Source organism: Leuciscus leuciscus, assembly GCF_965113295.1.
Source record: "Leuciscus leuciscus genome assembly, chromosome: 21".
In the NCBI taxonomy this organism is placed as follows: domain Eukaryota; kingdom Metazoa; phylum Chordata; class Actinopteri; order Cypriniformes; family Leuciscidae; genus Leuciscus; species Leuciscus leuciscus.
The window spans coordinates 17,552,917-17,566,453 of NC_138745.1; the positions used below are offsets into that span (position 1 = coordinate 17,552,917).

The 13,537-nt window shown below is 43.7% G+C and overlaps 1 protein-coding gene across 7 annotated transcripts in view; it reads left to right on the plus strand.

Annotated features, from left to right (window-relative positions):
* The window catches only part of arhgap23b (Rho GTPase activating protein 23b), a 551,994-nt gene that overhangs the window by 323,778 nt on the left and 214,679 nt on the right, over positions 1-13,537 (plus strand). The gene's annotated exons all lie outside the window — the stretch shown is intronic.

Below are 13,537 nucleotides of genomic sequence, written 5' to 3' on the forward strand. Positions count from 1 at the left end.
AATAACAAATTATTTCTTAGAATATAGTAACCCTGTGACATTGCAGGTTGTATTGCTGTAAGATGGCAGAGCCCTTGCTACAAAACCTATAACAATTTTTTCCCCCTTTAAATAGTTACATTTATCGTGTTTGATAAATCATTTTGATTTGAGTGGAAATCCATTTACTAAAATGTTTTAACTTGACTGACTGCTTAATTTCCACTTTAAAAAGACAGCAGCCTAATAATCATGCTGCTGCCTGTATTTTTAATGCTAATCCAACAAACAAAAGACAAATCGTTGACCACAACATTCTTTTAAATAGACTCAAAAATTATGTTGGCATTAGTGGAATTGCATTAGCATCGTTTAAATCATATACTTATCTGACCGTTATCAGTTTGTAGCAGTAAATTAAGAGATGTCTTATCAATCACAAGTTCAGTATGGCATACCACAAGGCTCAGTACTAGGACCGTTGCCGTTTACCCTGTACATGCTACCCTTGGGAGATATCATTAGGAAGCATGGAATTAGTTTTCACTGTTATGCTGATGATACTCAGCTCTATATTTCTTCACGCCCTGACGAAACCTACCAATTCACAAAATGAACGGAATGCATAGGTGATATAAAACTAGTCTAGACTAGTCATTTCCTACTATTTAATTCTGAAAAAACAGAGATTCTAATTATTGGAAAAAAAATTTCCTCAAATAATCTAGAATACTGTCTAACACTTGATGGCTGCTCTGTCAAGGCTTCGTCGTCGGTTAGGAACCTGGGTGTGCTCTTTGATACCATTTGAAAGTCACGTGTCTAGTATCTGTAAAACCGCATTTTTCCATCTTAAAAATATATATAAATTACGTCTTATGCTCTCATTGACAAATGCGGAACAATTAGTCCACGCGTTCATGACATCAAGGCTAGATTATTGTAATGCTATTATGGGTGGTTGCCCTGCACGCTTAATAAACAAATTACAGCTGTTCCAAATGCAGCAGCTAGAGTTCTTACCAGAACCAGGAAGTATGACCATATTAGCACAGTTCTGTCAACACTGCACTGGCTCCCTATTAAACATCGTATCAATTTTAAAATATTGCTTATTACTTACAAAGCACTAAATGGTTTAGCTCCGCAGTACTTGAGCGAGCTCTTAACGCATTATAGTCCTTAACGTCTATTGCGATCTCAAAATTTCGGCCAGTTGATAATACCTAGAATATCAAAATCGACTGCTGGCGGTAGATCCTTTTCCTATTTAGCACCAAAACTTTGGAACAGTCTTCCTAACACTGTCCGGGAAGCAGACACACTCTGTCAGTTCAAAGCTAGACTAAAAACACATCTCTTTGACCTACCATACACACAACACATTAAAGACTTTTATAATTCAATGTTAGGCTGCATAGATTAGGTCAGCCGGAACCGTGAACACTTCCCATAAATCCTGATGTACTCGTTACATCATAAGAAGAATGGCGTCTACGCTAATATTAGTCTCTCTGTTTATCCCGAGGTTTACCGCAGTCCGCCGGATCCAGGCTGTATCCAGATCTGATGAAGGACCTGCGCCTGGACGCGACAACAGCGCGGTCCTGAAATGTCAACTAGTAAATCAGTGTAAAGCCGCTTTGGAACAATCTACATTGTTAAAAGCGCTATATAAATGAAGATGACTTGACTTGACAAATTTTATTAAAAAGAAAAAATAGAATGGAACATGTTATTCTGTGTAGTTGTCTGATGTATGTTATCGTGATCTCCATTTTAAACAAAACTAAAACAATTTAAACCAAATAGATTATCCGTTTAACCTGAATTAGGGGCCATTCACATATCGCGTCTAAAAACGCATGGAAAGTGCGCTCCCGTGGCATCTGTCGTTGCTATGCAACGTATGATGATGATGACGAGGAAGTATGATGACGAGAAAGTATCAGAAAAGGATTAATTGATTTCTAGCCCTTGCATTAGCTTTACTACTATGAAAATGAGAAATAAAAACCCGCCCTGTACAGCTATGATCAGCTGTTCGGCCAAGCTTTCGATGTGGTTATGGAAAGGTCGGTTGATTTTTGTCGCATGACCTGTGGTGCGCTTGTCGCATTCTGAAAAGTTGAGATGTTTTCATAGGCGAAGGCATAGGCCCCAAAGTCAGGAATCGATAAGCGGAATCAAAATGCGTGCATCTTATCAAATCCCTGGTTTTTGGAAATTTGTTACCGGTTCTAAAATGGAATCAGTTCTCGATACCCAACCTTACTGACCAGTGCCTGCTAAAGGTACAAGTAATCTAAAACCCTAGGCATTGAAATTCAGAGGCCCAGCGCCAGAGTCTGTCAGCGAGCGGTGAAACACAACACTCCCAGTAAGGAGCATAACCTTACTTAAAGGAGACATATCATGCTTTTAAATCGTTCCTTTTTACATATAAATCATACATTTGTGATGTAGCGCCCCCTAGGCCTATCTCCTGGTACTAAAGGGCGTTCCTGGGTTCTTAAATTAATCCTAGTAAACTGTATATAATATATAGAATTCTTGCTGACTTCCTGTTTAAATGTCTGTTTGTGTAACTTTACATGTGCTTTGAATAACTAATAAACTTTTAAACCACAACCCTGTACTTGTGTGTAACTGACTTAAACCATATTCACATGAAATATCATTTACATATTAAATCTATTACCCAATGATATCTTACACTAAGTAAATACTCAGAACTCAGTTATTAAAATGTTAAATAAAATGGTGTTTACTGAATAAATCAAATATTAAATTCACCAAAAGAATGAATTCTCAATATAAACAAAAAAATTATATACAAGTGTATTAAATGAAGAAAAGTATTCAACAAATACTTACTAAGCTTATTGAATAAAATTAAATCACCTCAAACCTCAAGTTTGAATTATCCTCAAAATGTAAAAGAAATAAAAAAGTTACATACCTCAATAGCCTCAAAATGTAGTAAGAGCTTAGAAACTTGTAGGCTACATTAACCTCACTTTAGCTAACATTCAACAGTAGGCTAAAATACAGTACATAACACATCAACATGAAACACACACGCGGGCCCACACGCACACACACACTCACACGTGATTCACCCCACCCCAGTCCTAGCCGGCAAATGAGCTAAAACCTAACCGTTGCAGGCCTGGAGCGACGCTTGTGTTCGGTGTGGCCAAACAAAATGACCCCTTCACTCCCTTTGGAGCAAGAGAAACAATTAAAGATACCTTAATCCCAAGTGAGAATTATCTTCCGTCGAATTACCGCACCGTCACGGGCAGGCAGTCTCTCACACGCGATGTCCATGGACTGGAAATCACTCACACGACAGGCATCCTCACGGCGGCGAGATGTTAGCTTTGGCAAACGTCAATAACTACAAAATCTTCGGTTTCCAAGTTCACAATTCAGTCCGATTGTGTGCACAAATATACAAATATACAACGTTTGTCACGTTCTATTTTACAGTTTAACCACTAAAGCATGGAGCAAGTCATCGACGCAACTTCTCCTCAGCTATCCGATTGTTAAGTCTGACGTCACACGTGAAGTTTAGCCTTTTCCGGGTCCTAGCGCTCGTCTCGTCCAGAAATAACAATGGTGGAACCTGTAAATTTATTTACGATCACGTCCTTCTTAGTGAGGCACCCTTGGCGGTCAAAAAGGGTTTAAATTCCTTTAACACCAACAGAGTGGTTAGTGTAGCTCATCACTCAGGTGGCATAATTAAGGGTAGAGTCCAGGCATCATTGACTACGTTTACATGCAGCCAATAACCCGTTCAAAACCGGGATATTAGCAATAACCCGGTCGCGCACGGCCATGTAAACACCAGCAAAAACCCGGATATGCTCATATCCCGGTTTTTAAAAACCCGGATATTATACCTGGGGTACCCCCTTTCTAACCCGAATATTTGGTCATGTAAACGCGTATCGGCATATCCCCATCAAAAGGGACATTGATTTGTGTTCTGCGCATGTTCTATTCGCAAGGAATCTTGGTCTTTTGAGTAGGGACGGCGCATACAGAAACCCGCGTGCAGTATACCGGAAGTAAACAAGAAGTAGAGGTAAACATGGCGAGACGCAGCACAGCACCACACTTTTGGAGCGAGGAGGAAAGCGCAAACAAAGGCGATCGCTATCTGCCCCGAACTATTCATTATCCGCGTGCTGCTGCTGTTGTTGTCTTTGGATACAGGAAAAAGAATCGGAAATGACGCATATTGCGTCTTAAGGAAGTCCGTACGTCCAGACGCTAACCGCGCGTCGCCGTTTACATCGGGATATTGTAAATTCCATGTATACAGGAGTAACTCTCTCTGCTCACGCATGTAAACGCGTTATTCCGAATGTTTCAGAAACCCAAATAGTGACCTTAACCCGACCATAACCCGGATATTGGCTGCATGTAAACGTAGTCAATGAAAAAGAAGATTTACGAGGTTGAAGTGAGTTAGCTCGGGACACGGGACACAGCACTGCGGCATTGTAAAAACACTCAATAACAACCAAAACACTAGCGAAAACGGTAGGTAGGTAGAGAGGACCTGGACTTTGGACCCGGAAAGAGTATTATCGGAGAGTGGTTACGTCACGACTTAACAACCGAATTCAGTCTCTCTCCTCCCGCGGTTTGCGACCTTTCACCTCACATGTCATTCCATGCATACAAAAGTCATATAATAAAATATTTTTTACCACCAAACATCAAAATATTACGTTACATTATACATTTCACTTTACCAATGAAATCCTTTAAACAAAAACTCTTAGAATAAATGTAAACACATAACTGAAACAAACACAATTGTATATCAAACTACAACTCCCATAATCCCTTACATTTACTCAAAATGAATAGAATGGAGATGAACTACAATAAATTTGTTTCTTAAGCTTACTTCTAAATTCAAATTTTTGTATATCTTTAAGATAATTTCTTTAGTTCTAATGTACAATTATGAACTTTATGTAATCTAAGTTATTTAGCACTTAGTTAACTTAAATGCTTTTTAGCACTGTGCTACATATATAAAGCGGAACTGCAATGCTTGGGTCTGAATTCCTCATTATTATAGCTCCACAGGCCCCTTTTCTACCCCTTTTCTGATGTGCGTCTGAGAGCAACTCGTTTTGGTGCGATCTCTTTAAATGCAATTGAGACACTTCATATCCCGCCCCCTCTCCAGGTTGCAGAGGTGACACTCGGTTCAACTCCACCCCGTTCGGCCATTTTTGTAGTTTGATAGCAGAGACACGATTATCTAGCGGCACAGAAACTTTTTATTCACACGTTATTAACAAAATGTCAACAACGGAAGACTTGTCGATCCAGCCTTACATGTTCGAGCCAGAGTCGGAGCCGGAGCGAGATGAAAATGAAGACGACGAATGAACAACGTCTTCATATGGATGTATGTATCGCAATGGTGTGTTACTGTATTTACACATGAAACTTTGGTCTTCCGACCTTTTACCACTGTGTCGATTTATTTTGATTAATATGTGCGAGGAAGAGAGAGCAAGACAGCGCCTAGTTTTGAGACAGTGAAGTCTTGTTTAAACTTTCGCCTGGCTCCGAAGAGAGAGAGTGCGCGCGACCGGGTCTCTCTTTCTGCTCGTTCTTTCAGTTAAACATGCGCCCTGTCACAAGCGCGGCAGTTCATCTACATTAGACGGTGTAATGAAGCGTGTGGGTTACTACATCCAACAACCGAACATTTTAACTTACCCTATCGTAACTTCTGCATCCTTTAGCTTGGACTACAAAATTGCAGCGAGAAATAAAAATGGCGGATTGCTGGAAGTGTTGGGCCGGAAGTCGATGTCCTTATTTGGCAGTTCCGCTGCAAATACTGTGACGTAATAGTTGAAAAAACGTCATAGATGACAGAAAAATCTGAACCGGTTGAAAAAATATGACCAAAACAGAATATAAAGATATCAACGAAGCACCTGAAGAGAATAATTTCAACTTTTCTGTACTTCTAAACACTCCAAATATACAACAAAATGCATTTAAGGGCTAAAAAAGTGGATTTAGCATGATATGTTCCCTTTAATACCCAGATACCTGGAGAATTGACAGAAAATAAAATATAACTATCATAGATAGACATATCAAACATCTGTCCAGCTCAACTTCTGAATTTATTACTAGGGAGCCAAACACACAGTGCCGGCTCGGCCTGACGCCAGCCATCCGTATTTTATTCTCCTCTAATAACAATCTTCTTGTACCCCAGCTCCCTCCTTGGAGGGTGAGGGTGGAGACTTTATTTTCTACAAAAAAAAAAAAACAGCATTATTATGCCCTAACACCCTCATTAGATTAGGAGAATTACTCAGGAGAAAACAACCTCTTGTATCCCACCCTTCTCAGAGGGTGAGGGAGGAAATTGTATTTTCCTCTGAAACAAGACGTGTTGAGGGAGGAAGGATAATTTTATTCTCCTCTAAAAACAGAATTATTGTACCCCAACACCCTCCTCAGAGGGGGAGGAGATAAATACACTCCTTTGTCACACTCCTTGATGCCCGACAAATTGAACCACAGATGCCTCTCCGTCGTCACCATAGCAGCCATAGACCTTCCAAGGGAACGGGTTGCTGGCTTGGTAGCACAAAGGGCCTAAATCTGTGGCCATCTGCAATTCAGAGACCGCCTCGGTGGACAAACCGTCCCCTTGATCTAGGTTTTTGAGCTGATCTGCCTGGTAAGCTTGCAATATTGCCATAGTATGCAAAGCTCCACCAGTCTGACCCGCCACTGCATTCACTCTGCTCACCAACCTCACTGTCATCTGACATGGCTTAGAGGGCAAAACAGAGACTTCATCGATGAGGATGTCCCCGGGGTGATGTAATTCGCAAAATTTCTCTCTAGTGTTGTCAAAGTACCAGTACTTCGGTACCAAGTCGGTACTGAAAATGTGACGATAGCAGCATTTCTGGAGTACCGGGTATATTCGGTACCCACTAATAAGCAGCTGCTTTAAGTCGCTTCCGTGTTTTTATCTAAGTGCGGGGTTCCAGACTAACTTTTTTACTTGGAGCACTGTCTGTAGCCGATATATACCACAATATATATAGTGTCTGTGTATATTAAACTGCAAAAAGACTATTTTAATATTAACCCTGCATGTTCTGCTTGTCTCTGTGTGAATGATTGGTGCAGATGCGCGGTTTCATTTACCTCACACACACACACACTGAAGCACGAGTGACGCTCACGCTGTTTTCAGTCTCAAATTCATCTCCAGACCCACTCTGAGAGTCACTTCATGAGCATTTTACCGTTTAATTTGAGAAAAAACTATCGTCATATCATACACACACAGAAACTCAAAGGTCTTCACGGCAACCTGTCAAAATAAAAGTTCGGTTTAACTTGAAGAAATTGACAGAAATAATTATATTAGGCTACTGTACAGTAGATTCAGTAGATCCATGGGATTTTTTTTTTTAATAAGCAATATTTACATTTAAACAGCATGTAGCCTTTAATTTTATATGTATTATTTACTTATGATTACCATCATAAATAAAGTCATTGAATTGAATTTAATATTTTTGTTCAAATAGTTAAATAAAATAGAAAAATAGTTCCAACAGATTTTGCTGTGGTACCGAAATTGGTACCGAGAACCTTAAAATTTGAATGGTATCGGTACCGACTACTGGAATTTTGGTATCGTGACATCCCTATTCCTCTCCAACCGAGGCATCCTTCCATAACTCCACTAGTTCAGCCCCTCTACATTTGAATAATTCGAAGCTGGATGGGCCACATGAGTGGAATATGGATGTTTCCATGAACCTGACACCTCAGTGTGTAGGTCTGTAAGACATGGAAGACTCACTGGAGCTGTACACTTTGCAGATATCGCTCGTCTAAGAAACTCTCTGCGATCTTGCATTTAAGGCTAGACAATTCCAAACTCAGTCTGGCTTTAGCACAAATTAGAATCTCCACTAGCTCATCTTATTCAGCATTTTTCTGCATAGAGCAGGAAACAGATCTTTTATAAACATCCGTCTCTACTGACACCACACTTTATTTATATCGTCAAAATCATATACTGATTGGCTTCATCACTGTCTCCTCTCCACCAGTAAGCTGGTGTGTGGAGGGCGTTCTGGCGCAATATGGCTGCCGTCGCATCATCCAGGTGGATGCTGCACATTGTAAAGCGCTTTGAGTACCTAGAAAAGCGCTATATAAATGTAACTAATTATTATTATTATTAAAATCATAAGCGAGCAACAAGTTCTCATTTACCACAGAAGGAGCCGCAAAGCAGGCTGCCGCTTCAGCCAGATAGACAGCAGAGCTGGCGGGAGAAGTGAAGGGAATTTCCTCACACTCCTCAAACAGCTCTGTCTGAGATTTCCATTGCTGCAGCCTTCATGCTGCTTCAGCAAACACAGGGCTCAAGCTGCAAGTCTCAGCGGCTTGACTCTCTTCACTCATGAAGAGTGCCAGCTGGGAGCAGAACTTTCTCTGTGAGAAATCATCGCAATGAATGCATCTAGCCCCTTCGAGGGCTGAATGTGCATGCTCCATTCCTAGACAGATAAGGCACAGCTCATGACCATCGTCAGGTGTTACGAAACGTGGACATGGAGGGACATAGCGTTTTAACTGTCTGCTTATCATAACTCTGCACTCTTATCTTCTCTTCCTTTGAAACACACTGCAATCCACATAGACAAGCGGCTTCCTGAAGACATTGAAACTGATGACGTGTGTTCAAGTGCCCTTTTTATACGTTGGGGCGCACCTTGCGGCATCATCACTGCGTCGGCCATAAGTGGCTAGTTGGTACACATGCCTCAGACACTGGGTCCCACGGGATGCGACTGACGTTCCCTCAAAAGGGGACTACTGTTAGACCTACAATAAAAATCTAAATAAAGCACTGTTTATTTAATTTGTATATTTGTTCTATTGTATTTTTATTTGTACTATTTGTGGCGGACAGTAGGTTTATTACAGAAAGAGATTTAAGGAAGAGTCGACTACGCCACCCTGGTCACTAAACCAGAGAAGTATCCTAATGAGGACACACAGGTTCGGTGTTTCCCTTACACAGAAAATTGGAGACGTGGGTATAAGAAAATACAAAAATATTCTTTATTGGACAAATGTAAAATATTAAAATATGCGGCAATTGGAATCAATCATCACTCCACACACACGTGCACACACACACAGACACACAATAACAATACAGACTTATCAGGACTTGCGATTACCGGAAGCAGGATGAGCTAGCGCCAAACTTCTCCACATCAGCAATGGTCGAGAAGCACAAACACGTGCACTACACTGCACCCTCACATCAACCAAGATCAATCCCTATAGGTTATAGACCACACACACACACGGTGCATCAGGCCCCACCACCAAAATAGAGCAACTAGCTCTCCTGCTCCGGACTCACAGTGCCTGAAAGACAAGAAAAACGAATTACAACACAAGAAATAGTTTACAAGAATACTAATTTACAAGGCACAACCACAATACCCAATATCACAAAACAAAATATATGATCCACTCAAACCTGTAGTTGTGGGTTCCAGTAAGGTTTTCAGTGCATTGGTTTACAGTCACCAGCCTGTCCCAGTTTCACAGGCCGGCCAACACCCACAACCCTCTTTCCTCTAACAGGCTGAGGATCACTCACAAAATTATTAAGTAATGCAAATATTATTCACAAAAGAAATACAGGGCGAACCCATAAAAGATCAAAAACAAACAAAATAAATGAAGTTAAATTGTCCCAATAATAAAGCAAACCAACTCAAAAATATATTGAATGCTGGGCGTGCTCACATGAGAGCCACTACTGGCCAGCAGGTTATTGAAATAAAACAATAAACAAAAGAAAAAGATATTGGGAACAAAACAGCAGCAATGAAAGTCCTTATCCGAGCAGCAGTCTTCACGTACTTTTATAACGGCAGATTCATTCACCAACATGCGGCGATCGCGTCATTCGTCCGGCAGCAACAGAGTGAGAACCAAATAATACCAAGGCGAGCAGAAAGCCAAACAGCAATACACCAGCGAGGATTATTGCAGTAGTATGACGTGCGTTTGTATACGGCAAACGGCGCGCGTTCACCAACCACTGTAAACACTCAGCTTGAACACGCGCTTCTCCACAAGCCGCACCGCACCTCCAGCCAGAATGAAAACACAACAACTGCAAACACTCAGCACCACATGTGCTTATCCACAAACCGCACGGCAACTCCAGCCAGGATGAACGCAGAGAAATGACGTGCCAGCGAAACAGTCACACATCAACGCAATGTCCGGTGGCCAAACAGCCACCTTGATATACCCGTATGAATGAGACGCTAATTACCTGCGGGCCTCTAGGGCGGAGTCAACACATGCAAACGAGGTGCTACCCAACAGCAGCACTTCACTACAATCTACCCCTCCCCTTTGCATCGTCGCCCCGACGATGGACTAACAACCAGTAACCATAGTATTCAGGTCCAAGGTCTGAACACCACGGTTACAGAATGGGACACTGAAGGCACTATATTCAACAGGGGCCTAGGAAGATGATGGAGATTTGAGTGTCGACCAGCTGTCGCTCTTCCAATCCTTCGCAAACCAACCTCGCTCTCCCCAGGCCCATCTTCCGACCCAGCGGGTTCAGCCACCAACCTAATTTCAACCCCACTGTTCTCCTCAGGGATATTCACCCGTCCTATGGGGACCGGGTCTGAAGACCCTGTTGCCATTGGGGGAGCAATGTGCTCGGGTGAAACTAGACCTACACACTCGGGACCCCCTGAGAAGCTCTCAGGACACACCCGCACCAGATCCACTTCCTCTTCCTGCAATACCACAGGAACAAAAGGATTACTCGAGTCACTGGGGAGCACAGGGCCCGAAGAACCCCTCTGGATCAGACTCTTCAGCTGGGAGCGGTGCACAGTTTTTACTGTATTCAGATTTCCCACTGGCGCTATGGTGTAAACGGCACCTCCCTCTCGAGGGGCTCTCACTACCTGGTAGGTGACTGAACTCCATAAATCATGAATCTTATGACGACCCCTTACCCCATAGTCACGGAGGTACACCAACTGGCCCTAAACAAGAGGTGCATCCTTTACCTGCTGATCGTGCTTTTCCTTACGCTTTGCGGCTACCATCTGTAAACGTTCCCGCGCTCCCTCAAACGCCACTTGCAGCCTGGTCTGATGTTCGATGACCCATTCATGCACCATCCCTGCCACTGGCTCCTGCACCCTACCCAACAGGAAGTCAACGGGCAATCGGGGTTCTTGACCAAACATAAAAAAATGTGGAGATTCCCCAGTGGCGTGATGAGGGGTGGTATTATAGGAAAAGAGGAGCTGAGGAAGACAAGACACCCAGTCCCTCTTTCTGGAAACAGGCAGTGTGCGCAACAGATTGTGCAGGGTTCGATTAAGACTTACCCACTTCATACAGGCTACAAAGCTGGCGGAGCAAAAGAGACTCAAAGTTTCGCCCATGGTCGGAGTGGAGACGACTGGGAACCCCAAACTTATAGAACCACTCAGTTACTAAGGTCTGGGCTACCGTTTCTCCTCTCTGGTCCCTAGTCGGCACAGCAAGAGTGTATTTGCTAAACACATCGGTCATCACTAAAACATTTTCCATTCCTGACCTAGAAGGTTCCAGCACCGTAAAATCTATGGCCAAGATTTCATTAGGCCTAGAGGCCAGCAAATGACCCATGAAGCTTTGAGCCAAGGGATGTGAATCTTTAGCTACCTGACATCGCTCACACTCCTGACACCACCGCTCTACGTCTGACGACAAGCCAGGCCAGTAGCATCGTTGTCTGACTAATTCAGTGGTGCGCTCAATGCCCTGATGCCCGTGTTGTTGATGTAATTGCATGAGGACATCAGACCGCAACACAGCAGGCAACAGTAACTGGCAGAGCTCCTCTCCACCGCTTGGAGTTCTAACCCTACGATAGAGTACCCCCTCCTTCTCTACCAGGCGATCCCACTGACGGAGTAATGCCACGGCTGAAGCGGACATGCGTCGCCGCTCCTCAGGCCCAGGGCGGGCTTTACGCCTCCAAAAAGTCCAAACCTCAGAAATCACAGAGTCTTCCTCCTGCAACCGACGCAGATCCACCGATGAGTAACCAGGCATGGTGGTAACCGCACACTGTACTGCCTCAACAACTGGCTCTACCTCTACAGCTTGCCGTAATGACACCGGGACCATAGTCCCCGGGAAAAATTCCCCTTCTGACCCCGGCTCCGGTGGATTCTGCCGGGAAAGGGCGTCAGCGTTCTTATTACTCCTTCCGGATCTATACCGAATCTCGAAGTCGAAAGCCCCCAACTGGGAAGCCCAGCGCTGCTCCGCCGCCCCGAGCTTCGCAGAGGTCAGATGACTGAGCGGATTATTATCCGTAAAGACCACGCACTTGTTACCTAATAGATATTCTCTGAATTTCTCTGTCATGGCCCACTTGAGCGCAAGAAACTCCAACTTCATGGAGCTATAGTTATCCATATTGCACTCAGTGGGCCTAAGACTGCGACTTGCATATGCAATAGGACGTACCCTACCCTCATACTCCTGTGAGAGGACTGCTCCCAACCCCCCATGACTTGCGTCCACCTCCAGGATGAACGGCAAGGAAAAGTCTGCATATGCGAGCACCGGGGCCGTGGTTAACCTCCCTTTTAATGTATCGAAGCCTGACTGGCACTGTTCATCCCAAGCACCCTCAAAACTTAACCCAGTTTGTTTCTTAGACTTTGGTTTCTCACGAGAAAACTCAGCCACCAGCCTATGCAGAGGGGCTGCCAATTTAGCAAACCCCTCCACAAACCGCCGGTAGTAACTGGCAAACCCGAGAAATGAGCGCAATTCAGTGACGTTAGATGGACGACGCCACTGAGCCACAGCTTCGATTTTACCAGGGTCGGTTGCAACACCCTGGGCAGATATAATATGGCCCAGATACCTCACCTCTGTCTGAAAAAACGAACATTTCTCCATCTTAACTTTCAGACTCTCGTGCTCCAACCGACTCAAGACCACCTCCAGCCTCTCCAAGTGCTGCTCTACAGAGGAAGAAAACACAACAATGTCATCTAAATACAAAAGTAAAGATTGACACTGCTGGTCGCCAAATAACCGCTGCATGAGTCGCTGGAACGTGCTGGGGGCATTGCAGAGCCCAAACGGCATCCGATTCCACTCGAATAACCCGAATGGGGTGCAAAAGGCGGTTTTCGGCTTATCCCCCTCTGACACGGGGACCTGACTGTACCCGCTGGTTAAATCCAAAGTGGAAAACCAGCGGGCACCAGTCAGGGCGTCCAGCGACTCCTCAATTCGAGGCAAGGGAAATGCGTCCTTCCTCGTTTTAGCATTTAACTGACGGTAGTCCACACACATGCGTAGACTACCGTCCTTTTTTTTCACTAGCACAATTGGAGAGGCATAGGGGCTGCAGCTCTCTCGCACCACCTGAGCATCCAAC